This window comes from Mustela putorius, unplaced genomic scaffold (genome assembly GCF_011764305.1).
Source record: "Mustela putorius furo isolate JIRA1106 unplaced genomic scaffold, ASM1176430v1.1 tig00003834_pilon_pilon_pilon, whole genome shotgun sequence".
Taxonomy (NCBI): domain Eukaryota; kingdom Metazoa; phylum Chordata; class Mammalia; order Carnivora; family Mustelidae; genus Mustela; species Mustela putorius.
In genome coordinates, this window is record NW_025421987.1 from 111,505,835 (window position 1) to 111,531,039 (window position 25,205).

Genomic DNA, 25,205 nt, shown 5'->3' on the forward strand with positions numbered 1-25,205 from the left:
GGGTGGCCAGGTACTCCTGGGCGCGTGCCCGGGGCGCCGTGGGCGGAGCCTGGGCTGGAGGTGGGGGGCCTGTGCAAGCCGGGTAACGGCCCTGGGTTCGCACGTGGAGGTGGAGTGTGGACTCTCCCCAAAGCTAGAAGAGGATGAAGGAACTGGGTGAGGGGCCGGAAGGGGCGTGAGAGGTGGGCACCTGGTGGCTGCTGCCTTCCTGGGAGCGGCGAAAGGAGAGGGGCGAACCCGACGCGCACGTGGAGGGACAGTGAGAATGCGCCTCTGGGCTTGTGGAGGATGAAGAGACGGTCACAGGGAGGCTACTGCTCTCCCGGGGGCTGTGGGCAAGGCCAGAAGGAGGGGACTGTGCGGGAGCGTGAACTGCCCGGGTCTCTCGCGTCGAAGGAGAATGAGCGCTCCTCCCCAGCACACGCCCCTCCGGACTTGGGTGGACTAGTCACCGCAGGGTGTGAGAGGTGACGCGAGGGGACTGCTGCCGTCCCGGGGGCAGCAACCGGGCCGAGGGCCGGGGCAGAGGGGAGGGGAGGGGGGCGATGCTGCACTCGGGGCGGAACGGCGGCATCTTTGCAGCCAAACAGGTTGTGGACGCCGGAGTCTTTCTCTGCCTGTAGTCCCAATCCGAAGCAAGGCTGCAATTCTCCAAAATCCTCCTGCCGACTTGCATTTTTTCCCTTTTCTTCCTTCGCATCTAAAGGATTTTGCCTCCCACTCGAGAGAAATTAATTTAAAAAATAAAAGATGTGCTGGATTTCCAATAAATAGCATCCTTGGATGGAGAAGAAGAGAAAAAAAAAAAAAATGATTCCCTCACCCTGCCACACACACCCCCATGCCACCCCGGAGTTCTGAAACGGCTTTTCTTTCTAAGGCAGCCGCACACTGTTGCCATTCCAGGCTTGTGTGGGAGAAGGCTGTTGTGCGCATATGTCTGTCCGCCTGGGCGGCTCCAGCCCCTGGTTAATAAAAGGTACAGATGGTTAGAGCACAAATGTGTGACGTCAGGCTCGGCTTAAAAAAGTCCCCTTTTCCCTACATCAATTGTGTCTCTTGGGACAGACTTTATTTAGAGGATCGATTTTAGTCTAATGGCAGTCAGGAGAAAAGGGGAGCTACGCCAGGACTGTCAGTTTATTATAATACTGTGCTTAAAACAAAAGGCTTATCTTTAGAGTGCAAAGTGAAAAACACTGCTGATTAACTAATAGTATGATCCTTCCAGTATTTGACACATTTATGCCTTGATTCCATAGAAACAATTTATCTAAAATTGAAACAATCCTCCTCATAAATTGTGTTTTCTACGTGAAATGGAAAGATTCTCATAACAGGTACAATCATGCTGAGGCTAAAAAGGAAGCTAAACCATGCTTGCTTTGCATTATCTTTAGTAACTCTACTTCAAAAACTTCAGCAAATACTTGTCATCTAGCCTCTCCTTGTGGATTCAGTGAGGGTAAAATGAGTTAAGTTGTGAAAGCATTTGAGTTCTCCAAAACAAGGGTGTTGTGATAATATTGCTCCAGTACTTTGTGATTACTTTGTAAATAATTAGCCATGTGCTATAGCCAATATAGAGTTCTATCTTAGTTAAGGGGTGCAGGAATTTATGCTCATTTATATCTGAACCTGTTAAGCACTGGATGTCTAGCCAGGAATAATACACCCCCTTCTCTCCCACTCCACCCCCAATAATATCTTCTCAAGGTTGAAGTTCTAGAGTTTAAAAGCACAACAGGAACTTGATTCAGAACATGGCAAAGATTAACTTTTGGGGAAAGATAAGTGCGTTGGGAAGAATGATTTTAAATTGTGGACTTGAGTGCATTTTAATAGGTCTTATGATTGAGCTAATGAAACTTTTCAGGGCTCTTCTGAAAATCCTAATTAACAATAATTAATGAAAATGTTTTATAATGTACCATCTCTCACAACCGTCCAAATAGTAAGCTCTGAGCTCTCTTGGTAAGGAATGCTTAATACCTATTTCAGTTCTCACCTTCTCCATCCTGAACAACATGTAACTTGGGTCGTAATATCATGATTTGTAAAAACTAAGCTTAACATTACCTGGCCCACTCACCTCACTATAAGATAATGACATGAAATAAGATAATGACAATCAAATAAGATAATGACATGAAAGGCTGTGGGAACTCTGAAGGACTGTTCAAATATAATGTACTACAGCTACATTTCCATAGCTGGAGAAAGAATAACAATCATTCTGGAAAGCGGGAATAAAAATCTATGTAACTGAGCAGTAAAATGAAGTTAAGATTCTTGTTCAAAATCTGATAAAAATCTTTCAAAATCTTTATTATAAATTATTTTTCCCTATTATAAAATATTCAAATATTAAAGGAATCTATGGTATTGAAAAGTCCCATATTATCAAAGCTAATGAGACCAAGAGCTTGAGTGGTGTCTGTAAATCTCTCTCCCATCTATCCCCCGTCTCCTGTACTCCCTTTTCTAAATGTCATTTTCATTTTCTCTTACTACAGCCAGCAGCTCTACTTAAATTTAAGTACTCTGCTGTCATAAAGGAAACAAAATTTTAAGTCTCAAGGAATGACTAATCAGTTGGTTTAGACTCATCTGACCATGCCTTGGCCAGTCATTTCAACCAAAGAAGCAAGGTCTTAGAACTGGTAACAGCTTCCATTCAGAATTCATATCTAAAAATGGGAGGAGGATAGATGTTATACAGATGTGAACACTGGGGAAATTGCTATGAGCTATGCAACCACACTAAGTTTTATTTAGTATGCTGCTATGTGTTGGGCCTTTGTCAGCACCTTAAATGCTTTACCTTATTTGAGTTTTTCAATAATCTCAGTAATCACTATGTTGGGAAATTGGGACCCAGAAAAGTTGTGTGCCCATAGTTACCTAACTAATGCCAGGGCCTGGATGCATGAGAGCCTTGAAAGCCAGGAGAGTAACTAATGTGGTAGGAAATACACTACTGATCACTTTTGAGCCAGATAATCTTTATATTATAAAAATGATTTTTATAAAGAGACTGAATTATATGGAAAATGCATATAATAAACTGCTAAAGCAGCAAAGATAAGTTCAGAAACCTGGAAGATAGAAATGGAAGGCCCAATGTACATCTAAAAGAGTTTCTAGAGGAGAGAAAATAGAATATGGTGAGGCAATATCCAAAGAGAAAATGTGTGAAAATTGTTCAGACCTGAAGAAAACCATGAGTTATCAAACCAAAGGAAAATGGCAAGGCTCAAGCAGAAGAAATTTTTAAAACTAAGGTCTGTACCTACTAGTGAAATTACAGAATACCAAATGCAATAGGAAAATGTTAAAAGTTACCACTGAGAAAAATCAAAGTATCCTAAAAGGAGTGATAGTCTTTTTGACAGGAAATGAGTCATGTTGACAGGAATGACCTGTCAGCAGATTTATAACCAACAATAAGTGACAGAAGACAATGGAAAATATCTTCAAAGTATTGAGAGTCCATAACAGAGAAACTAGAATTCTATACCTAGCTAAACTATCTTTCAGGAGGAAGAACAAAATAAACACATTTTTAAATTTAATAGTCAGAGGTGTTCATTGAAAGGTACTAAAGAATTTGCTCCAATAACAAAAAGGCTGAACCCAAAAAGAATAAGTAAGATGGGAAAAGAAAGGATAAACAAATGAGCAAATATCTCAACTAACCTAAATCAGTAATATTTTATTACATATCAGTATTTGGGAGTTTAAAACCAGGTAATATTAAAATATTAGCCCCTAATGGGGAGCATCGGTGACTCAGTCAATTGAGCATCCAACTCTTGATTTTGGCTCCAGTCATGATCTCAGGGTGGTGAGATTGAGCTCTGCATCAGGCCCCACACTGGGCATGAAGCCTGCCTAAGATTCTCTCTCTTCCTCTTCCCCTCCTATCTTTCTCTCTCTCTCTCCCTCTCTTAAACATAAAATAATGTATTAACCCTTAAAAATATGGTAAATGATGGTAGAAGAGAATTCTGAATTAAAGACTTGATTTCTTTTCCTCAGGAGTGAAATATACCTTAAGTTTAGACTTTGACAAGTTATGATATTGGTTAAAATTCCTTGTTGCAAACAACACACTGCAAGCAAGAATTTCTTAAATTGATGTTCAGCAGCTCCAGGGTCATTGGGTAAGCTAAACAAACAAACAAACAAACGGGAAGGCTTGGATTAAAGTGCCAGAAAAAAAATACCCTAAACCGTGCAACAGAACTGACATGATAAAGAAACTGCTGCTATTCCCATCAACACCAAATGCCATGAACTCAGCTTTCCTTCATCTGTTCCTGCTATCAGCCAATTCTGTGTCAGAACTTTGATCTTACAACCGATGCCACCTTTACAGTCTGGATGCCTCTTCTACCTTTACCTGTACCAGGAAAATGGAAGGTGTGTATAGAGCTTGTATTCTCATAATCTTCACATTTCCACAGGTGCTTCTGCTTAGCAGAGCCTATGTCATAGGTCTGGATCCTGGTTGCAATGGAGACAGGAAATCTGAGTTCCAAAATTTATACCGGGAAAGTGAGATTTATAACCAGAGAACTATCCTAAAAATAGAAGGGCTATTTAAAAGATTATGGGAGGTATGCCTGGGTGGCTCAGACTGTTAAGTGTCTGCCTTCAACTCAGGTCATGATCCCAGGGTTCTGGGATCCAGCCCCACATCAGGGTCCTTGCTCAGTGGGAAGCCTGCTTCTCCCTCTGCCTGCCACTCCCCCTGCTTGTGCTCTCTTTCTCTCTCTCCCTGTCAAATAAATAAGTAAAAATCTTAAAAAATAAAAAAAAGATTGTGGCAGCCTTGAAAATGACAGTTTGTTACTGATATACACATTAAACATTGAAGGGTATTCATCAAAATTAGAAAAATAGGTTGCCTAACTTCCAAATTGTTTGAGGGGGAAAAAATACCTAGAGAAAACTTATTTACTGAATTAGCAGGCAAAAAAGAAGAAAAAGAAAAAGAAAAGGATACATAGGAAATGAGATTCTAGAGAGAAGTCCAAGTGTTATTAGTCACAATAAAAAAAAATGGTTTATATCATTAAAAAAAAAAAAAACAGTGAAAAACCACATTTAGGTTGGGTTTTTAAAGAAGAAACCAAACCATGTGCTATTTGCAAACCATGGTTGGAATATATCACGAAAACATTTGGAGAAAGGCAATTTTTTTTTAAAGAACTACCAAGAAAATACTAACCAAAAAATGATTCATCTAATAACATTAATATCCAACATAACAATTTTAAACAAGAAGGATTGATAGAGATAAAGAGGTAACGTGTAGTAATATTATCTGATCATCTTTGAACCTCCGACTTTCATACATGTAGTAATTTTTAAAAGGAACTATCCTACAGTTGTGATACAATCATGAACCTATGTTCACTTAACTAAATAGAGCAAAGTTTAATGGAACTACACAGAAAAATTGACAAGTGCATCATCAAAAACTAATAAACAAGTAGAAAAAAGGTTAGAATACCAAGGAATCAATAAGCTTAATATTATGTGAGATTATATGTACACACACATACAACCCATAATCAATAGTAAAAAATAGATACCATTCCTCCAAGAAAATTAGTCCAGCCATTTTACAGGGTTTTACCAAGTGTACAGGAGAAAATGCCTTTCCTTTGTTTTGTGTCAGAAAGTAGGAAGCTAAAAACCAAATGTACAACCAGGACTTGATGCACCAGGTGCTTCTCGGACACCTTGTCTTCCAAACCAAGCCTCTGACATACGCAGTTTTTGCAAGTGTGGTTATTTTAATAAGGCCATTCAGAATGACTTCATTTGGTCAAAAGCTCTTACAAAGGGATCTCTGCTTCATTGCTTCAGATATCTCTCTGTTGGTGATGGCTGCTCCATGGCTGAAATACATAGGAAATTGATATAATAGACTGCATAAACTATAGATATACAATTGTGTGCATAAATAAACTATGTAAAGAAAAAAACAAAAATCTGAATAGAAAAAGGTTTAAAAGACTGGAAAAAAATATACCACAATATTAAATAAAGTTGTGGTTGAATGACAGAAGTACAAGTCATTTCTTCTATTTTTCTATGCTCTGCATATTTTGTTTAGTGAGAAATTGTTTAAGTTATTTTCAAATATATTAGTGCTTCATGACTCCATTACTTCAGTGGAATAAAAAAGATATGAGAAACATCCAGGCATCTGGGTGGCTCGGTTGGTTGAGGGACCAACTCTTGGCTTCAGCTCAGGTCATGATCTCAGGGTCATGAGATGGATTGCCCAGTTGAGCTCTGCACTGGTGTGAAGCCTGCTTAAGATTCTCTCTCTCTCCCTCTCCCTCTGGCCCTCCTTCCCCAACTTGTGGATGCTCATGGTCTCTCTCTCTCTCTCTAATAAAAAAAGAGACATACAGAAAATAACTAACCAGCAAAGAGAAATTCTGAGTGTACAATAAGTACATTAAGTATGACTGCACAAAACATGCTACTCAAAAGGCAGATACTATCAGACAGAATAAAACAGCAAGACCCAACTCTGTCACAGACCTACAAGAGACATACCTGAGTTCAAAGATAGGAGTAGATTGAAAGCAAAGTATAAAAGGTACAGTATGTAAACAGTAATAATAAGAAGCCTAGAGTGGCTATGTTAATATCATACAAACTTTAAGGTGTATTACTGGAAACATTTTTGATAAGTGGTCAACACATCTAGAAGATATAACAGAGATATATATATATATATCTCAAAGAACCAACTCCCCAAAATGTATGACACAAAAACTGGCAAAAATGAAAGGAGAACTAGACAATAGAGATTTCAATATACCACTTTCAATAGTTGATAGAACAACTATAGAAGGCTTTAAGAACACTACCAACCAGGAGTACCTGGGTGGCTCAGTGGGTTAAGCCTCTGCCTTCAGCTCAGGACATAGTCTTAGGGTCCTGGGATCGAACCCTGCTCTGGACTCTGCTCAGCAGGGAGCCTGCTTCTCCTCTCTCCCTGTCTACCTCTCTGACTACTTGTAATTTCTATCAAATAAGTAAATAAAATCTTTTAAAAAAAAGAACACTACCAACCAACTTGTCTTAATATTTATAAAACACTCCACCCAAGAACTATAGAATACACATTTCTTTTCAAGTGTGTATGGAACATTCTCCAGGATAAACCATATACTATAGCCCAAAACAAGTCCCAGTAAAATACAGAAAATTGAATATTGAAATTACACAAAGTAGGTCCCGTAACCACAGTGGAATTAGATATCTGTAACAGAAAGATACCTGAGAAAACAACAAATAGTTGGAAATTAAGAAACATACTTCTAAATAACCGATGAGTCAAAGAAGAAATCATGAGGGAAGTTAATCAAAATTCATGGCATATATCTAAAGCAGTGCTTACAGGCACCTGGATGGCTCAGTCAGTTGTGCAACTGACTCCTGGTTTCAGCTGGGGTCCTGATCTCATAGACTGTGGGATCATGCCCACGTGGGGCTCCAGACTCAGTGGGGCATCTTCATGAAGATTCTTTCCCTCTGCCCCTCCCCCCACTTGCACACATATGCACACACTCTCTCTTTCTTAAAAAAATAAAGCAGTGCTTAAAGAGAAATGCATAACTTAAGATGCCTATATAAGATTTTGAAAAATTAAAAACCAAAGATTCCCCATTAAGAAATGGGATAGCAAAGAGCAAGCTAAACACAAAGCAAACAGAATGAATGAGCTAATAAATATTCTAGCGGAAAAATGATAGAGAAACTTTTTTAAAAAGTTGATTCTTTGAAAAGATCGATAAAATTGACAAACCTTTAACTAGACTAACCAAGAAAATAAGAGAAAAGACACTAATTACTAAAATCATGAAAGAAAGGGTATCACTACCAACTCTACAGGAATTAAAAGGATTATAAAGGAATGCCATTCAACAGCTGAATGCCAATAAATTAAACAACTTAGATAAAATGGAACAATTTCTAGAAGTACACAAGTAACCGAAACTGACTCAAGAAGAAACAAAATATCTGCATAAACCTTTGACAAGTAAAGATATTGAATTAGTAATTTTTTTTCTTAAAGACTTGTATTTATTTGACACAGTGTGAGAGCAAGAGAGAGAGTATGAAATTTAAAATCTCACTAACAGGGACAACTAGGTGACTCAGTCAGCTGAGCATCTGCCTTAGGCTCCAGTCATGATCCCAGGGTCTTAGGATCAAGTCCCACATGAGGCTCCTTGCTCAGTGGGGAGCCTGCTTCTCCCTCTGCCTGCTGCCCTCCCTGCTTGTGTGCTCTCTCTCTGACAAATAAATAAAATCGTGTAAAAGATTAAAATAAGATAAAATAATAAAATTTTGCTAACAAAAGCCAGACCCAGATGGTGTCCCTGGTGAATCTATCAAGTGTTTAAATGAGATATAAGACCAATCCTTCACAAATTCTTTGAGAAAAAGAACACTTCCCAACTTATTTTATGAGACCTGTACTACCCTGTACTACCCTGTACTACCAAAGCCAGGCAGACATCACAAGAAAAGACTTCAGACCAATATCCCTTGTGAAGAAAGATGCAAAAAGCCTTAATAAGATATTACCAAATCGAATCAAACAACTTTTAAAAAAAGAGAGAGAAGAAGAAGAAGAAGAATATACCATTCTCAAGTTGGATTTATTCCAGGAATGCAAAGTTAGTTTAACATCTGAAAATCAATTAATGTATGCTATTAATGGAATAAAGGCAAAACCCACATAGTCTTTCTGTAGAGTAGGAAGAGTCAGCAACTGATATTAAATGGCGTAAGAAAAACCAGAAACTGAGAATGTATTTCAAGAAAGAGAAAGTGGTTAACTGGTTGGTGGCTGCTAAAGTCCAATAAAAAGAGAAATTGGATTTTTTAGAAAAATTGGATTAAACCCCATGAAGGTTGTGGACAACTTTTGGAAGTGTTCTGGAAAATGGTATAATTAAAAATCTGATTGGAGTGAGAAGGGAATGAAAAGTGAAGAGGTGGAGAAAGGGAATAAAGGGGACTTTTTGAAGGAGTCTTGTTCTAAAAGGCAGCAGAGAAATGGAACAGTAGATGAAGAGAAATGAGAAGCCTAAGGGGAGCTGTTTTTGTCTTTTAAGGTGGTAGATATTACATCACCTGTATAGGCTGGGGAATGATACAGTGAAAAGGGAAAAATTAACAATGCAAAAGAGGGAGCAGATAACCCATAGGAGCAAAATCCTTGAAAAGGCAAGAGGAAATGAGATGCAATTCAGAAGTAGAAAGTGCCAGGAACTCTGAAATGTCTGAGATTTTTATCCAACTTGCATTCTAACAAGTTAGCCTCTCATAATTTCATGGATGCAAAAAAAAACATGAGACTCCTGGGTCAGAAACAAAGGATTTCATTTCTCACAGCAATAGCAGTAGCCAGAGATCAGAGTTTTATTGCATCAATTTCCTGAACCTCAATTCCCACAGAGCAGTGTAGGAAGAGGGCCAGGTAATGCCTGCACATGGAGTGGGTTGTACAAGTAAGAAAATCTGAGTTTAGTGAACCTGAGTCTTTTACATGCCTGCCTGTCTTTTGCTTCAGAAAAAGACATTATTTTTATTATAAATGGACAGTAAGCATCCCTACTGTTTGCTCCAAAGGAAGACACTATCTATCTTCCAAGGCTATTCACTCTACAAATATCCTTGATAAGACAATCTGAATCAAAACAGATGTGAGAGACACATGAAGAACTATATCTTAACAGAGTTTAGCCTTAATAGCATGGACAATTCATTCATTTTAGGGCATGGATGTTGGGGAAGTGGAGAAGCTAAGATTACTGGAAAAGAGCCAGTCTCTCTTTTGCTTAATTTAATTTTTTTTCCCAGTGTATCAGTGGGTGAGAATATCAGGTAAGAGTGAGGACTGGACATTTGAGAATGTGGAATTTAAGTAAACATAAAGTCTAGAAGAATGAGAGTGGATTATTAACCAAGGAAATGAATAATTACTGGGCTCTACTGAGGGCCCTCCTCTAATTTATAATCCTAAATTTAAATACTGCAAGTTATGACTATTTTAACCAGGTTCATTCCACTGCTTGGGTGTAGGGACAAGATGGATAGAGAGATGACTTGAAGCAGGTTTGGAGTTTTTCCGAGCAAGTGGTGGAGAAAGAAAATGGCAGTGGAGTTGTGGATATACACAAAAGACTGATTACAGTGATGGACCAGGGATTCTGGGCTGGATGAAGAAGAGAGGGCGGGCAGGAAGAACCATGAAACATGAATAGAGCCAAAGGATCAGAGCTTGATGGGGTCAAAGAATGGTTGGAGTCAGGGTATTAGAATAAGTGAACTAGAAAACAAGAGGGGAACAAATATCTGAGCATGAAAACGGATGGCTGGGGTGGGGTAGAGAAAAATCTCATGAAAGGTGAGTTCAGTAAATGAAGTGGTCAGAATATCATGTAGTTCATTTAGGAGATTGTTGAAATCACCAAGAATAAATGGAGTCACATGGAAAAAACGACAGCGAGCAAAGGGCTGAAGTTTTCAATGAATCAGGGGAAACAACTGGAAAGTTCGAGATGATCACATCAGGGAGGGGGTAGCAAGTGTTATGGACAGACTCTTCTTTATTTTTAAGAACATATTTTTATATGAACAAGTAAGCACTGTGAGAGAAACAAGTTATCATGATCCTGGAGAATTGTGTAAGCTAACTTGAAGATAATACAGACGCCCATGGAAAGCTAAATAGTGGATATTGCAGTATGGTAAGGTCAAAACAACCTCACTGGTCTAAGAGTCAGAAGATCTGAGTTCTAATTCCAGGCACGCCAATAGTTAGCTGTGGGCTTAGGTAAACTGCTTACCCTCCCCAGGCTTCAGTTTCTGCATTTGGATACTGATTAGATGATTCCCAAGATGCCCAAGGGCCTAACATTCCATAGTTCTATGATATAAAACAATGCACATTTCACAAGGAAGTTTGGAAGAATAAGCACTATTATTCAGATGTTACAGAAAGCGGACATTGAACCATGAGTGACTATATAATTTGTTCAGCATCAGACTATTAAGTCAGGTTCATTGTTGTTAGTGTTAGATCTTACGGGGTACAGAGTAGATGTCCCAATCTATGTTTGTTTCCTTCACTTACATAAAGTTCTGTTTGTCTTTTCACTATCTCTATTTAGTTCTGGCTAGATCATGATTGTGTATGTCAAAGAACAAAGAAAGGACTCAGAAACCATAACTGGAGCACCAATGTTTAACACAGCCCTGAAAGAACACGTTTTTACAGGAAGCAAAGAGGTATGTTGCCCTCTAGGAAATGTATGTCACTCTGGAGTAATTAGGCTGACATGCATTTCACTGGTGGCAGATGTAATGAATGGGTCCAATAACCCTTGACATCCACATAATGCTGGGGTGGGATTAGAAATCAAGATTTAGAAGGATGTAATTAGAATAAAGGGGCTATAAACAGGTTTTCCTCTCTAACCAATTCTTCCTTTATAACTGTAATGTTACTTTTATAATTTTTAATAGGTGCAAACACATTCAGTCATATAGTTAACAAATGCTCATTGAGAACCACTATATGGTAAGCACCTTTATAAGAGCTGGAAATACTGTGGAGAGCAAGACAGCCAAGGGCCCTATCCTATCTCCCTTTGCCAATGTATACTGAATGGAGTGAGGGATGGACATAAATAGGAAGATGAATAAGGTATTTTTCAGTGTATGATCAATGCTATGGAGAATATAAAATAGTATATCCCTGAATATAAAACAGTATGTCCCTTACCATGTTCTGCATTCTCTCCATTTAGAATGAAAGTTTTATAAGAGCTAGTACTTTATTATTCATCATTGTACCCTCTGTGCCTTGATTAGTGAATTTTTTTAAAAAAGATTTTATTTATTTGATAGCACAAACGGGGGAGAGGCGAAGGAAAAGCAGACTCCCCACTGAGCAGGGAGCCTGATTCAGGGCTCGATCCCAGGGCTCTGGGATCATGAAGTGAGCTGAAGGCAGATTCCTAAATGACTGAGATACCCAGGCACCCCTTGATCAGTGAAATTTAACTGTGGGTTCCTTTAAATAGGAGAGGTATCTCTACAGAGGTGCCATCTGAACTGAGACCTAAAAAATGAAGCATTTTCAGCCGTCCAAAAAAGAGGGCAGGGAAAGCAATGTAAAGTTCCCAAGAAAGCCACAAGTTCCTCATGTTTAAGAAACATAAAAGGGTCATTGTGGCTGGAGAGCTGTAAGGGTGGGTCAGTGTGACAGGAGGTGAGGCTGAAGCAAGAGTCAGGGCTAGAATAATGTAGGACCTTGTAAGCCAAGGCTAGGAGTCTGAATTTTAATTTAATTGCTGTGGTAACCCCTTGGAGGGTTTTAGTCAGAGATATTATATGACCTGACTTTCACTTTGAAAAGTTTGCTCTGGTATCTGTGTGGGTAATAGACTGAGGGGAACATGAGAGGAGGCAGGTGATGGGTTAGGACATGAGACGTGATGGTGGCTTGGCATCAGAGAAGAGGCATAGAGTAGTTGAATTTGAGATCCATCCTGAAGGTAGAACCGCAGGACAAGGTGAGGGGTTGGATGTGGAGTGTAAGAAAGAGAGAAAGAAGTCAAGACAGACTCCAGTATTTTGGCTTAAGTAACTTGGTCCTGGTGATGCCACTAACAGATAGGGAAAACAGGGGAGGAGCAGCATTTTTCCAGGGAAAAATCAAGCATTCCATTTTGGCCATGTGAAGCTTATCAGACTTCCAAATGAGTATGTAGATTAAACGGTTGGTATGTGAGTATGGCAAGATGTCAGAGCTGAAGATATCCTTTTGTGAGTCATTGGCATTTAGATACTATGTAAAGCCACGTAGCTGAGTGAGATCACCAAGGGAGAACATGCAGATCTGACAGCGAGAACTATGCCTTGAATATCTGTCATAGGACTCCAGTTCTGGCCTTTGAATAATATGATATTTTATATAGAACTGCATTACCTACCAGATCAATCAGTTTTAAAACCCCATTTTGCCTTTCTCTTAGCAAGTAGTAGGAGGCCATCATGGAGGGAAGCCATTTTGGTGAGAACTGGGACTTGCCAGTATGTCATATTTAGACACCATGCTTAAGAAGCTTGGAATTCTGGGATTCTGGATAATGTGAGACCTGGAGAAAGAGAGAAACCCAGCCAGTGTCCAACCATCCCAGTCATTACACAGAAGAGGACTCTGGTCCCCACCGTGCCTCCCTCCCACTGTACAGTGTTCCCTGACTTCCCCACACCACAGTGATCCCTCCTTTCCTCCAGTTTCCTCCAAACCCCCTCCTTTCCTCCAAATTGTCTGTACCTCTTTGTTGTATTTGTCTTCCATTATCTCTGTGTGGTTCTAGCTAGGTCACAATTACTTATCATCCCCACTTTCAACTACTGGACACTGTAACTTCTTCAAGGGTAGGATATTCTCTTACCTTTCTATCCTTTACCCTGTTCTGCATTTCCCAATCTAGAAAGTTAAGTACTCCAAGAGCTAGGACATTGTCTCTTATGTTCACCACTGTAGTCTTTGAACCTGAAACAGTGTCCTTGAATAAACACAAAAAGAATGAATGAATACAATAGCTATTGACTATTTATGTTCTAGATAGGTGATCAAGCACCTCAAAGCAAGACTTTCTCCCTTTTCCTTAATAGATGTTTTTTCCTCTTTGGGTTCCCTTGAGTTTTACCATCACCCCCACTTAACACTGCAACATAAAGAGGTGTTTCATTTCTCACCACCTTTATGGACTCTTTCCACAGATTCTGCTGATACTGAAGTAGATAAGAATAGGGCATGAGTTTTTGGTTTATATAACGCATATATGCAGTTGGGATCTGTGGTAGATTGCCTGAAAGATGGTCATTAACAGTTCTTTCATCTCTATTTATTTATGTTGTTCCTCCCACAGGATGTGGGGTTTGTTTCCCTTCCCTTTGAATCTGGTTGACCATGAGATTTGCCTTGGCCTGTAGATTATGGAAGTAATGTTATATGAGTCTGGGACTACACCTTAAGAGACCTTGCAGTTTCCAGTTTTACTATCTCAGGATTTAGACACCATGTTTAAGAAGCTTGGAATCCTGGGATTCTGGATAATGTGAGACCTGGAGAAAGAGAGAAACCCAGCCAGTGTCCAACCATCCCACTCACTACAGCTGAGGCACAGAACATGAATAAAATCATATGGATTCTCCAGTGCCAGCCAAACTGTCCCAGCCAACCAAATGGAGCAGAGATAAACCATCCTTGAGGAGCCCCATGAGAAATAATAAATGCTATTGTTTTAAGCCACTACTTGTGGAAGTTATTCGTTATGTAGAAAGAGATAACTAAAATAGGATCTGTGTCAGTATCCATTTGGTAACAAAACTTCTAGAAACACATTGCATTTAAAAGCAGAGCTTCTGCAATTTCTAGAAATTTACAGATATAGTTATTCTTTGTTTTAGCAGTTTCCCTTCTAGAAATCTATTCCAAAGATACCCTAGCAAAAATAGAGAAAGAGGTATTAGCTATTTATTGCAGCACTGTTTGTAGAAGCAACAAATTTCAAACAGATCAATCATCTAGCAGTAGGGGACTGGCTGAATAAGATATGTAACATCCACACGGGGGAGTAATATGCAGCCATAAAAAAGGAATGAGGGATTCCTCTGCAAAGTATGGTGGAGTAATCAACAGCATGTAACATTGAGCTAAAAAAAAAAAAAAGGAAGGCAGAGAAAAAGTGTGTAAGGTATGCTACTTTTTAACTTTTTTTAATGAAAGGATAAAATATAAAATTTGCAAAAGAAATTATTACCTACAGAGGGAGAGAAGGAATAAGGTAAATGGTACAATAAGAATATAATCTTCTAACTCCAATCTGTGGGAAACCTTATAAAACAACCAACCCACTTTCTTCAACCAAAATCTTTTTTTAAATCCCAAACCGTAAGAGACTCCTAATCTTACAAAACATACTAAGGGATGCTGGGGGGTTGGGTGGGGGGTGTAGGGAGAGGGTGATGGGGTTATGGACATTGGGGAGGGTATGTGCTATGGTGAGTGCTGTGAAGTGTGTAAGCCTGACGATTCACAGACCTGTACTGCTGGGGCAAATAATATATTATATGTTAATAAAAATAATTTTTTAGGGTGCCTGGGTGGCTCAGTGGGTTAAGCCGGTGCTTTCAGCTCAGGTCATGATCTCAGGGTCCTGGGATCGAGTCCCGCATCAGGCTCTCTGCTCAGCAGGGAGCCTGCTTCCCTCTCTCTCTCTCTGCCTGCCTCTCCATCTACTTGTGATCTCTCTCTGTCAAATAAATAAATAAATAAAATCTTTAAATAATTTTTTTAAAAACCCAAAAAGGAAAGAATGAGAACCTAGCAATTAAAAAGAGGGACTTAAGTGCTTATCAACCAATGACAATTTATGAACCTATTTGTATTCTGAATACAACAATACAACTTGACTACAAGTTGTCTGAGTAAACTGAAGAAGTTTATGAGACAATGGAAAATTTAAACACTGGTAAATACTTGATGTTAAAGATTTATTATTTAAATGTGATAATGATAGTGTTGCTATGTCCTTCAAATAATCTTTGTATATTAGAGATGCACACTGAAACTTTTCATGTATGAACTGATATGACACTGGGTTTTCCTTCAAAAAACTACATGTATTGTTGAAATGGGTGAAGTTATAGATTAAACAAGATTGGCCAAGAGTTAATATTACTGAATCTAGACGATTGGTTCACGAAGTTTCATTGTATTGTCCTCTTTGTCTTTATAAATATTTGAAGTTCCAAAATAAAAAGTTTTTTTTTTTAAAGCCCTCTGAGAACCCAGTGTTTAAGGGCAATGAATCCATTTTCTTCAAAATAACACACCTTAGGTCCATCACGCCGAGTAACAGCATCTATGTTAATTAGAAGTCATTCTATAAAGCAATGCTAGGTATTTAGAACTCTTTGTGAGAGACACCATGTGATACTAAAAACATAATGAGTTCTCAGAAGGTCCAAGTGTTTCTGTTGTTTTGGTTTAGGTTTTTAACAATTCCTTGTGTCATTGTTATCTATGATGCTTAGGAAAATTTTAAGTAACATGTGACTAGTTCTCTTCTTGTTCTCCAAATATGTATCCTTCATTCACTCAATCATTCAGTACTCTTCGGCCGGGAGAGTTTTATGAGAGGTCCTGGTGTTAGGGAGAGGGTGCAGCTTGTCAGAAGAAGTGTCCAGCCCTGCTGCCCATGAGTGTCTGTCGACATGCATGCCCAGATGCTGACCACACCAGGGAACAATAGAGGGCTGTAGCAGAGGTCTGCGAAAGGGAGAAGCCCAGTTGCTTTGCCTCTAGTGGGATACTGGGGGAGAAATCTCAGAAGAGGAGGTGTTAGATCACTCTAAGATGCTGCTTCAGGGAAATAACAGAATTGGGGTTGACTTATTTTGGAGGAAAGTTGTAACCTGATGCTTTTCACTTTCCAAAAATTCTTTCACTTTCAAATACCCAAAGCTTCTCAGCTCCTTCCTCCACTGACATGAAAGATACAGATCAGTGGTTCTCAAAGTGTGGTTCCCAAAGTATGGTTCCTGGACCAGTTGCATTGCCATCCCCTGGGAGCTGTTAGCAATGCAAATGCTCCAGCCCCACCTTGGACCTACTGAATCCGAAACTCTTGAGCTGGGCCAGTAATTTAACAAACCCTCCTGGTGATGCTGATGCTCACTCAAGTATGGAGCCACTGGTTTAGAGAAGAGCAGTAAGGGATTCCAGAAACGCAGTTTAAAGAAGGAAAAGGAGCCTGCTCTTTTCTCCAAGTTAAAAAAAAATTATGGGGGCACCTGGGTGGCTCAGTGGGTTAAAGCCTCTGCCTTCAGCTCAGGTCATGATCCCAGGGTCCTGGGATCGTCGGGCTCTCTGCTCAGCAGGGAGCCTGCTTCCTCCTCTCTCTCTCTGCCTGCCTCTCTGCCTATTTGTGATCTCTGTCTGTCAAATAAATAAATAAAATCTTTTTAAAAAATTATGATTATAGGAGAAATTTGAAAGAATCCAAGGTAGAAAAATAGTTTAGCTTGGCTGAGGGCCTGACAGTGGTGGTTGTGGAGAGACCAGTGCTCCACAGAGAGAACCACAAATGTCAGGCTGGGCAGCTGCCATCTACCATCCAGCAGGAAGTGCAGACTAGAGAAGTCTAAGGCCCCCAGTCTCCTCTAAGATAACAGTCCTCAACTAGAGATGCCACAATACCTAAATGTAAAAACTATCCTCTGAAATTGAGGGTGTGGAACACAAGGTATATGGGTAATAAAACTGGTAGAATTTTTGTAAAAGCAAGTTTGTTTCTCTTCTTCTTTTTCATATGGCTATTAGAAAATTTAAAATAACCTATGTAGTTCACATGGATGGCTTGCATTCTATTTCTATCAGTCAGTACTGATCTCTAAGGTGTATATAAAATGGAGAATGGCTATGTGACCATTTTTTCTCCAGCTCTGAGCAGGAGAGTGGGTGTCCAGAACCACAAGCTGTCATTTCTTATTTATGTGTCATTCGTGTTTATACTGTGAAGATGGCTCAATGTAGCAATGTAGCAATAGCCGTACAAATCATGTAGCAAACATTTTTTATATTCTCGTTCACAAAGCAGGTTTTTAATTCTAGAAAATAGACTTTATTATTGGGAGAACATGCATTCATTGTAAAAAAATAGAACGTATAACAATATATGCCAATAATAGCCACTCCCACTTTCCTGATCTTGACTGTTTCAGACGTAGTCAATTAACCAGGACATTTTTTTTTCCTACTAACTCCAGACACAGCATCAGTGTCCTTATCAACAGAACGCTATAAAGGAGCTATGTAGCAATGGAGAATTGCAGCCATGGTACAAAACTAGGTCTGCCTGACTCCAAAGGTCAAGTTCCTTCATTATAACATTCAAGTTCCCATTTAATAACATGTGCACATTCATGATTGTCTTCCTAAATCTAGCCAATAAATGGTCTTTCTGATTTATGTATCAGTTTCTTATGAATTTGGTTGGCACAAGTTCATTCCTCAGGTATCAAATACATTTTCATATGCTGGCAAACTTGAATCTCTGACCTTACTAAGAGGCAGCCCCTAGAGCAGGAATGGCCTGTACAGAGCATGTGCCCTCAACTCTCTTCTCTCTTAACCATGATAGACATTGCTAGTCAATTGCAATACTCTTTTCTATTGAGCCTAGACATAGTCTCAAAGTCCTTTTTGACACAGTGACCCAGGGAGGTCCTGCCACTCGACCCGTAAGACTCCAATGATTGCTAGCCTGGATGGATAATGAGTTCACAAAATGAATTTTCTTTGTGTCCTGCTGGCTTTCCTCATGTAAAAACTTGGCTTCACACCCTTCTTTTCTTTTTTCCAGAAGTGTAGATAGGTTCTAACCAAAACAATCCCTTGTGGTGGCCCTGGGAAAGCCCTGGGAAAGAGGGCTTTCAGGAATTCAATACTCATTAGGATGGGAGAATTCATAGAACATGTTTTGTTTGGTTGTTTGCTTTGTTTTGTTTTGGTGTTTTTTGCTTTTCCAGAGACAAACTCCCAAGGTTTATAGATAGTTCTCTTGAAGTTCTACTACTATAACTGATTTAGATCTCACCAGGAAGTTTCTGTATGGACTTCACAACAATAATAGTAATAATAGTTCCTAGATCACAATTATTTGGGTTGCAAATAACACATATATTTCTATAGTGAGAATGTTGATACTGCAGCTAATTCAAGAAACTTAGATACGTAACCAGAAGGCAAGTTTATCATCAATGAGTGGCATGACAAAAAGAAGGAAGTGACACTGGCAATATTTTCATATTAAAGGAACTCTCAAGGGTATTTCACCATAAGCTTAAAGGATAAAATGTTGGAAGCAGACCTAAAGTTAGAATGGATATGACAATTTGCCAAGGCAGACGAAAGACACTCTGAAGGTAAGTGCTGTTCAAACTACTCTTGATAGAATTCTTCAAAGAAATAAAACATTTAATGTTTCTATGTTTTAAGTAACACTCTTTGTAAATGTAAATTTTCCTATTTTTAAAATGTCCCTATGCGTTTGTAAGTGAAAGTCTTCAATATTTTGGAAAAAAGATATTATGGGGCAGTTGTCATTTTTCCTGTTAATTATCAAGATTGCTTTGTACACTTTCAGCTTGCCTGGTCATTTTTGTGCTCCTGCACTAGCATGCAAAGTGAGGACGGCCTGTATACAGGTAGAATAAGAACAAATTCAAAACGATGGATTGTACTAATGCCTTGGCAGTGTAAGTCTATTTTAAAGTATAACTAGAGTCTGAAAAAAAAAGGTGCAGTAATATTGTAGACACATCTGCCAGGGCAAACCAATAATCCAGGTACGTATTTCAAAGGTGTGTTATACATTTGAGACAGAGATCACCTGGGTATTCATTTGTTTGGTGTGGAGGAAGACTGTAAGAAGAAAGGGATGAAAAACAGGTGTGAATCTCCATATAATGTCTCATCCTCAGAAAACATGGCATCTGCTGTCAAACCATCTTAACATTTGCTTCCTTCAAGAAGAAGTCTGCACCAATTAGAAAACCATCAGCTGCAGGTGCGTTGGGACTTCAGCCCCCCCCCCCACTGGACATTTCTCTTGGCTCTCCTTTTACTTGCATATTGGCTCTATTTCAGGCTGGCAACAAATGGTGACAGCTGTACCAGGCATCACATCCAAATGCCACGTTGTCCAGAGGCAGATAGGGGCTGTCTTTTCTACAGTCTGCTTCTCAGGAGGAAAGAAATGCCTTCCATCCTGTCAGCCACAACGGACCCCTGGCCACGGTATCAGTCAGGGTTCAAGATAGAAAACTAAAGCCACTCTACGTATTCTGGATTGGAGGGGCTTAACATAGAATTTGGGGGCATATGCAACTCCTGGGAAAGCCGGGGAAGCAGACTTCAGAAACTCTCTCCTTAAAGATCAGAGGAGTTGACCCCGAATAACCTTAGCCTCAAACACCTAAGTGTGTAATTCCTCAAATTTGTGCTAGGAAGCTGCTGGGACTCTCTCATCTACCCACCTATACAGCTACAATCATCTCTAGAGGAAGAACAGCACCCTCTTTGCAAATCCTGAGCCTAGTTCCTCTTGTGAGCAATGACCCGGAACAGGACAGAGACTGATTCTGGAGAGCATGCATGGGTCCTAGACTTAGAGGGGAATAGTGGACCACATTGAAAGCAGACAATCCAGCATACCCACCCTAAAGTAGCTCCAGCAAAGGGGAATGGTCCACTGAGATTGATTGAGGACCATTAGGCTTTCCCTTTGATCCTGCAGGTAGGGTAAAGTCACTCTCAACATGTTGCTTGAGGGAGCATTGAAACCCACCCTCCTCCCTCGCAAATCATGTTTGACGAGCAAGGAAAGTAAGGAAAAACTGTTGGTTAGACAACCAGTGGTGCCTGTTCCATGCTGGGTCTCAGCATAATCATAATTTTCTTTGCAAATAAACATATTTGTTACCAAAGTAGCTCGCCATATATATATATATATATATATATATATACACATATATATATATATACACACATATATATATATTTAATGCTGTATAACATTCACTATACATACCTATTATTACCTACAAGGTACAATCTCCTACGAGCAGTTCAAATTCCAGGCTAAATTATAAAATTATAGTCAGCTAAACATTGATAATGTATAGTGCTACTGCATTCAGTAAGAACTTGAAGTTCCTTCTAGAAAATGCCTCCATTAGCTCTCTCTTTCAGATAACTGGCCAGATTCATTTGTCTGCTGCTTCTTTATATGGCTTACCAGCAATGCCCTGAGCATTTCCTAGATTTAATGAACGTTATTTGCATGGTTCAAATTTACAAAATTACAAGCTCCCCCCCACCCCCCCCCCACACCTTCCTGCTGCCCTTCTTCCTACTTCTTCCTAATCCCCATTTGGCTGTTGCTTCACATCCCATTTAATGCCATTCCAGTTTCCTCAGAGACTGTGGGACCCATTTTCCCCTGGGAGAAGAGAAGCTGGATGCTGTGAATCCATTTGGGGGCCGAGGAAAGAATGCAAATGTCAAGGATGCTAATTTCTGATCTTCTCACCAGGGTTCTTTACAGTAAATCCTTTTTATAAGAAAGCCCTGAAGATGAGCCTTGGTGGGGGGGGGGGGGAATGTATCAGCAAAGTTATGTATGTGCAGGTTCCAGGGAGTGGCTTCTGTTCTAGAAGGGCCCCACAGCTCAGCGTTTCCTCCCACATGCCTCCTCGAATATGCAAGCTGCATATGTATTTATAACTCTGCAGTAAAAAAGTGAACTTTATTAGCAGAGATAACTGTCATAATTCAAGCAACTGTACTCTGCAGAGCAACCAGAGACTATAGGCACCAGGATTATATATGTTCAGTCAAGTCATGTGCAAGTGCAGGGGAATTATGAGTCACTAATTGGGCATAAACCAGGAAGGAGGAAGGGCTAGAATTGATTGTCCTTGTAATGGGGGTCCAGAGAACATGCCCAAAAGGCTTCTTCTAGGGAATTATTAGGTCCCAGGGAGATACCGAGTGAGGGTAGTGACTTTACCATGCATTTTGGCATCTACCCATTCTAGTAGCAGCCCTCAATAAATGTTTGTTGACTGAATGAGTGAATGCAGTGTTGTCCCTGGCAATGAACAACAGCTCCTGAATTGTTCTATGTGTGTGTATGTCTTCCCCCCCTTCCTAGTCAAACATTTATTCTAACCCAGTGGAGCCACAGCTGTGCCATTGAAGAGCAGTATCCACAATCACTATTAGCCAAGTGAGGCTCTCAGCCAGTGGTTCTCAGCCTTGGCCGCACGTTAGAATCACTTGGGGGATGTTTGAAAAGCCCAATGCTCAGGCCTAACCCCAGACCAGTTAAAATCAGAATTTCTGGAACCGAGGCATCAGACTTCTGAGACTGAGAACCACTGCTCTAAGGTAACATGGAAACAGCTCTGGCTTAGGTATCAGGAGACCTAGAAGCTGTCCCTCAGCATAAAAATGTGCCAGTGCCACTCTCCCTGAGGCCCAGAGTGCAGATAGAAGAGAAAGAATTCTCTCCTGCAACTTAGGAATTCGAGGAGGGGAGGGTGCGTCCCGTGTCTTGGGAATACATAACACTTCAAACAAAATGATGCCATGCTGCGGAGTGTGATGGGAAGCTATCCGAGGGCTCCGACCACCCTGCTTACTGACCTTTCTCCAGCCTTCCCAGAAGCTCTGGCCCTCTGCCCAGGGGTCCCAGCGTCCTCTCTGGCGACCTCATCCGGAGAGGAGAGGTAGGTAGCTGTTGTTTGGGTTTGTAGACTCGTTGGGGGAGGGGTGGCTGAGCTGGCACCAAGGTAGAGGAGCTGTGACTCAGGGGAAATTCGAAGTTGCTACAAGCTGCAGAAGTGTGTGTCAGTGGGAGGTGAGAAAGGCAAACAGAGGGCTGAAAACCGTGCCAGGAACCTGCCTAGTGGATAATCAAAACTTGACTATAAATAACTAATGAAAGGATCAACGCATTAGGGAAGTTACTTGGTAAAGCAGCACACAGGCAAACCAAGTGCTTCCCTTGAGCAAAAGGTCAAGCTGCTTCAGAAGACCAAGCAAGAATGCAGAACACCTGTCTGGTGGTCATGCTTCTACATCAACAATTGGTTCGGAGAACTGAATGCTACCCTCACAGACGTCAAAAAAAAGAAAGAAAGAAAAGAAAAACAAAACAAAACAAAAAACTCCCAACATCTTAACCGTGTAAGGAAAGTCTTTCTAAAATGGATTGTATTCTCCCCAGAGATGGTGAGCAGAGTGTGTAGTCATATATTAGCTTTCAGTGGTCCAGGAAACCAGGCCCCAATTTCCTTCTAAAGATTTATTTATTTGTTTGTTTGTTTGTTTGTTTGTTTGAGGGAGTAGATAGGAGCGGGAGGAAGAGAGAGGGAGAGAGAATCCTCAAGCAGGCTCCCTGCTGAGCACAGAGCCCGACATGATCTCAATTGCAGGACCCTGAGATCCTGACACGGGCTGAAATCAAGACTCAGACACTTCACTGACTAAGCCACCCAGGCGCCCCTCAGAGTTCCTTCTGAACCACCCTTCTCACGTACCCTCAGTCTGGGCTGAGGAGTAGAGCATGAGACATAGGCTTAACGCCATCAGAGTGTTTTGTTTCTCCTGGCTAGAGGTCAGGGGCTCTAGTGCATGGGCTTTGTGACAACTATTCCCTTTGCTTTGAGCCCTTTCTGGCACTCATGCTCTCAGCTATGTTTTGAATAGATCCAATTACTGCAAGTCTGGCCCCTGTCTAAGGAGAGAATATGGAAGTGAATGTATTATTATTTCTTTTAGTATTCTTAGAATTCACTTTGGTTTTTTAATATTTTCAAAAGGTTTATAGAACTGTTACTATCCCACGACCTGAAAATACACTATGGAAAAAGAGCTCAGGAAAGTCATCTAAAATAATCCACCCCTAGTTCTAGTCTCAGTCCTTGAAATATTTTGTGCACAAACCTATCCTGCTTTGGTCCCCTAAACATGGCAATATTGACATATCCAGAGTGGCATAGTCAAAGTAAAACAAAACAGCGTACCATTTATCGCGCCAGTAGTTTTGTGAGACTCATGTCATTATACACCTTTAAGAGGAAAAGTGTGCATTGGGGAAGATTTTGTATAAAACCCTGTGTACCTGACTCAGTTGTGAAACTCTCCCAGGCCTGATGGTTTAGAATCGTAGGTGAAATAAATCTCACTAATGGATCAAGTTCCTGTACTTGGTTCATTGCTGAGCTAGTAAAGGGAGGTGGGATCCTGTCAGAGGCTACCACATCAAGATGTGACAAGGCGAGAGGAAACAGCCAAATCATTCCCAGCTGCAGAGACATTAAGTGTGGGGAAGACAGCCCTGTAAGCCTCACTAGGCCCTGTTCTGAGGGCCTCATTCTTATTATCCAGAACGACAACTGAGGTTCACGCTTTGTGTTCTTAAGAAAAGTCTACAATTACGGCCACGTGGCTTTTTTCCAAGGCAGGAAACTGCGCAGTACACCTCAGAAAGCTTTACATCAAAGAATGGTTAAGTATGGACATTGAAAATGGCAAATTTGAATTATCTGGGAAAATATGCAGATTCCTCAATTACAAGGAAGAGGATGGAAACATTTAAAGGAGGAGAGCAAGCTTTCACTCCCAGTTGTGTTAATAACTAACTCTTTGGTCAGGAACTCAATTTCCTTATTTTTATTTTATTTTATTTATTTATTTGACAGACAGAGATCACAAGTAGGCAGAGAGGCAGACAGAGAGAGAGGGGGAAGCAGGCTCCCTGCTGAGCAGAGAGCCACCCAGGAGCCCCAGCTTCCTTATTTTTTTAAACTATACTGCCTCGTATGGTAGCCACTTGCTCTATATAGCTATTTAACTTTAAATAAAAAATAAATAAGATAAAACATTCAGGGGGCGCCTGGGTGGCTCAGTGGGTTAAAGCCTCTGCCTTCGGCTCAGGTCATGATCCCAGGGTCCTGGGATCAAGTCCCACATCCGGCTCTCTGCTCAGCAGGAAGCCTGCTTCCTCCTCTCTCTCTCTGACTGCCTCTCTGCCTACTTGTAATCTCTGTCTATCAAATAAATAAATAAATCTTTAAAAAAAATTTTAAAGATAAAACATTCAGTTCCTCAGACACATTTCAAGTACCCAACAGCACAGTGCGATGAGTGTCTATCTTATCTGACAGCGTGGATACAGAACATGTCCATTATCAACAAACGTTTCGTCGGTCTACCCTCATCTAGACCCCAAGGATAAAATACGTTTCATCTCTTAATGCCCCTATTGATTGATCATAGTAATAGAACACATCTCTGTAGAAGAGATGTTTCTAGTAATAGAAACACCTCTGAGTTTCCGCTCAGGTGGTGAGCCATCCCTACCCTCTCTGAGAACTGCTCCCCTTTCCAAAGGAGCGGGCACTGTCACTTCCTTTTAGATTCGGGCTGATGGGACCAGGTGGGGTCACCTGACCCAAGCACAGTAAGTTAGAGTTTCTCCTTCCAGAATTCAATGCCAAGATTC

The 25,205-nt window shown here is 40.4% G+C and overlaps 1 long non-coding RNA gene across 4 annotated transcripts; it reads left to right on the plus strand.

Annotated features, from left to right (window-relative positions):
* Position 1: 1 nt before the first annotated feature.
* Positions 2-21,764, plus strand: LOC106003832. Of its 4 annotated transcripts, XR_001176563.2 has the most exons (5): positions 2-182; positions 4,042-4,425; positions 11,220-11,337; positions 18,947-19,700; positions 19,781-21,764. It is a non-coding gene; the product is annotated as an uncharacterized LOC106003832 (long non-coding RNA). The 4 variants fall into 4 exon arrangements; XR_006609239.1 differs by lacking the exons at positions 18,947-19,700; positions 19,781-21,764 and adding an exon at positions 13,995-14,792; XR_006609240.1 differs by lacking the exons at positions 18,947-19,700; positions 19,781-21,764 and adding an exon at positions 13,995-14,792 and having other exon boundaries at positions 2-156.
* Positions 21,765-25,205: the final 3,441 nt, after the last annotated feature.